At 39.6% G+C, this 4,192-nt stretch overlaps 1 non-coding gene across 1 annotated transcript; it reads left to right on the top strand.

The window, feature by feature from the left end:
* The first annotated feature begins 3,776 nt into the window (after positions 1-3,776).
* On the top strand, positions 3,777-3,883 carry LOC113462807 (small nucleolar RNA R71). The gene has a single exon (XR_015974270.1). It is a non-coding gene; the product is annotated as a small nucleolar RNA R71 (small nucleolar RNA).
* Positions 3,884-4,192: the final 309 nt, after the last annotated feature.

Raw genomic sequence — 4,192 nt, forward strand, 5'->3', positions numbered from 1 at the left:
ACAGAACTCATGTGCATCTTTAAATAGTGTAGGCCAATAAAAACCACATTGCAACACCTTAGCTACCGTTTTCTTAGATGCAAAGTGTCCTCCGCAAGCACTGGCATGACAAAAAGAGAGTACACTTTGCATCTCATGATCCGGTATGCATCTTCTAAAGATTTGATCATTGCAATACTTGAACAAATAGGGGGCATCATAATAATAACTCCTTACTTCACGCAAGAAATTATTTTTATCATTCGATCCCCAATGCTTCGGAATCTGGTTCGTGACAAGAAAGTTTACAATATCAGTATACCATGGCATAGTAGAAAGTGCAAACAACTGCTCGTCGGGAAATGAGTCATTGATGGAAAACTGTGGCACCGAATCATTAAAAACTAGCCGTGATAAATGGTCAGCAACCACATTCTCTACTTTCTTTTTATCTTTGATTGTGATGTCGAATTCTTGGAGTAGAAGTATCCATCGTATTAAGCGTGGTTTGGCCTCTTTCTTATCCAGCAAATATTTTAGCGCTGCATGGTCCGTAAAGATAACAATAGGAGCACCAGGGATATACGAGCAAAATTTGTCTAATGCAAATACTACTGCAAGCAATTCCTTCTCAGTGGTGGTGTAATTCATTTAAGTATCATTTAAGGTTTTGCTTGCATAGTAAATGACATATGGCTTATTATCTTTGCATTGTCCTAGGACAACTCCTATCGCATAGTCGCTAGCATCGCACATGATCTCAAAAGGTAATGACCAATCGGGTGGTCGCACGATAGGCGCGGTGCTAAGCATAGACTTCAACTTTTCGAACATCTCTTGACAGGTTTCGGTCCAATTGAACGGTGTATCAAGGGATAGGAGGTTACATAATGGTCGAGCTATGATACTAAAGTCCTTGATGAACCTCCTATAAAATCCGGCGTGACCCAAAAATGATCTAACATCTCTAACCGTCTTGGGTGCAGGTAACTTGGCAATTAAATCAATCTTAGCTCTATCAACTTTCATGCCCTTCGATGAAACAATATGTCCTAGGACAATTTTCTTTGGCACCATGAAGTGGTATTTCTTCCAATTCAGTATCAGATTCTTTTCTATACACCGAGCTAAGACAACTTGTAAATGTAACAGGTAATCATCAAATGAGTTGCCAAAAACGGAGAAGTCATCCATAAACACTTCCAAAAACTTCTCGTTCATGTCTTCAAAAATGCTGAGCATGCATATTTGGAATGTTGTAGGTGCATTACACAATCCGAATGGCATCCGACGGAAAGCGAATGTGCCAAAAGGACAAGTGAAAGTAGTTTTTTCTTGATCCTCAGGTGAAATTTCGATTTGGTAGTACCCGGAATAGCCATCGAGAAAACAATAGAATTTGTATCCTGCAACTCTTTTCAAAACTTGGTTTAGGAAGGATAGGGGAAAGTGATCTTTTCTAGTGACCAAATTCAATTTTTGGTAGTTAACACACATGCGCCAACTCGTCGGAACGCGAGTTGGGACTAACTCACCCTGCTCATTTTCGACTACCGTCAGACCTGCTTTCTTGGGCACGACTTGAGTAGGACTCACCCACTTACTGTCGAAAATTGGATAAATAATACCCACATCAAGCAACTTAAGGACTTCTGTTTTAACCACGTCTCTCATTGTCGGATTCAGCCTACGCTGCATTTGCTTTGTGGTTTTTGCATTATCCTCCAAATATATCCGATGCATGCAAATCAAAGGGTTAATCCCCTTTAAGTCTGCAATCGACCATCCAAGCACTTCTTTATGACTCTTTAAGATCATAAGTAATTTTCCTTCTTGATCATTATCGAGCTCAGTCGAGATAATTACGAAAAAAGTGTTATCGGGTCTAAGAAAGGCATACTTGAGTTCCCTTGGTAAGGGTTTCAACTCAAGTATGGGTGCTTGTTTCCGAGATTGTACAATTTTTGTCCCTTGTGAGGGCAACTGCTCGAATTCCTCTATTCTCGGTCTCCACCCATTGACCATCTGACATCCGAATTATCTAAAACAGGTGGGACCACATCATCAGCAGTACCTTCAGAACACCAAACTATCAAACCATTATCGGCCGATTCAGTAAATGTTTCTTTTAACAGATATTCTTCCGCAATGGTTTCAACCCATTCAACCTCTTTACTTTCTTCATGATCACTGGGTTGTTTGCCTATACTAAAGACGTTCAGTTCCAAGGTCATATTACCAAAAGAAAGCTTCATGACACCATTCCTACAATTGATCAATGCATTAGAAGTTGCAAGGAATGGACGTCCTAAAATGACCGGAATCTGAGATGGTAAATTGGAAGCGAGATGTGTGTACAGTACGATAAAGTCGACAAGAAAATAGAACTTGTCTACTTGGACCAACACATCTTTGATAATCCCTCTAGGGACCTTCACTGATCTGTCAGCTAATTGTAAAATGATAGTTGTTGGTTTCAACTCAACCAAACTGAGTTGCTCATATACCGTATATGGCAACAATTTCACACTCGCTCCTAAATCTAGCAATGCTCGCTCAATCCTAAAATTGCCAATGATGCACGAGATAGTTGGGCAACCTGGATCCTTATATTTAGGAAGAATGTTATGCTGTAAAATCGCACTCACATTTTCAGCCAGAAATGTCTTCTTCTTGATATTTAACCGCCGCTTGACAGTGCACAAATCATTCAAAAATTTTGCATATGCAGGCACTTGTTTGATTGCATCAAGAAGAGGTACATTAATTTTTAATTGCTTAAAAAGTCCAGGAATTTCAAAGTTTGGTTCAAGCTTTTGCAAGGGCTTTAATCTTTGTGAAAATGGTGCTGGAAAAGGACATTCGATTTTTTCAGCAGATGTTGGTGCTTCGGTTTCTTCATTATCCTTTTCTTTTGTCTTGGGAGGGTCAGAATCAGGTATGACTTGTGTTTGTTCTGGGACTGGTCGGTCAATAACCTTTCCACTTCGCAAAGTTATTATACTCTTCGCTTGTTCTTTATGCGAAGTTGAAGATGATGCATTGCTACCACCGTAGACTTGAGGGTTAGGTTGTGGTTGAGCTAGTAGCTTATCCTTCTCTTGAGCACTTAAAGCAATGGTCAGCGTTGTCGGTTGATTTCTTATTTCATCATTGATTTTGGCTTAACCTTGCATAAAAGATTGCAAAGTTTCTTCGAGACTGGGTTTTTGAGGGGGTGTGAGTGCATAATGAGGTTGCGAAGGTGGAGGAGTTGGATTATATACTTGTTGAGGTTGGTCATTCCTCCACCTGAAATTTGGATGGTTCTTCCATCCAAGATTGTAAGTACCCAAAAAAGGATTATTAAAAAATTTTTGATATATATTTATAACATTGTCCTGATCGTGCAAGACTTCCTTGAATGCGGGTATTGTGGGGCATTCAGTGGTGGGATGGTCGGCATCTCACAAATCCTACAACACTCGCTGCTATGTTCTACGGTCTTAACGAGTTCAATCCTTCTAAGTTCCATTTCCTCTACCTTCCTAGTAAGGGCTGCCATTTTAGCTTGAATATCATCCTGAGTACTAAGGTTGTAAAGGCTCCCGTGTCCAATGCTAGTAGGCTTAGGCAAAGGTTTATTCACTCTATCCCCTGTATTTCATAATTGTGCAGTCTCTGCGAGAGAGTCTAAATAGTCCCATGCCTCATCGGGTTGCTTTTCCAAAAATAGACCATTGCACATAGTCTCTATAAATTGTTTTAACTGTGGAGACAACCCTTCATAAAAGAAACTAATGGTTCTCCATGTTTCAAACCCGTGATGAGGACAAGAGAGAAGCAACTCTTTAAATCTCTCCCAACATTCATAAAATGTTTCATGGTCTTTTTGTTGGAAATTACTAATGTGCCTTTTCAAAATGTTAGTCCTTTGTGCGGGAAAGAATTTTTTCAAAAATTCTCTTTGCATATCATGCCATGTTCCTAGCGATCTATGTCTCAAGAAGTTCAGCCATGTTTTGGCTTTATCCTTTAAGGAAAAAGGAAACAAGGTCAATTTAACGACGTCTTTCGAGACATTTGGCACTCTAAATATGATGCTAATTTTCTCAAAATTCTTAAGGTGAAGATAAGGGTTCTCGGATTCCATCCCATGATACTTGGGCAGCAATTGAATTACTCCTGGTTTGATTTCAAAGTGTCTTACGTTTTCAGGAATAATCATGCATGA

Source organism: Phoenix dactylifera, chromosome 1, assembly GCF_051530095.1.
Source record: "Phoenix dactylifera cultivar Ajwa chromosome 1, Ajwa_hap1_PhDact_Kaust_v1.1, whole genome shotgun sequence".
Classification (NCBI taxonomy): Eukaryota; Viridiplantae; Streptophyta; class Magnoliopsida; order Arecales; family Arecaceae; genus Phoenix; species Phoenix dactylifera.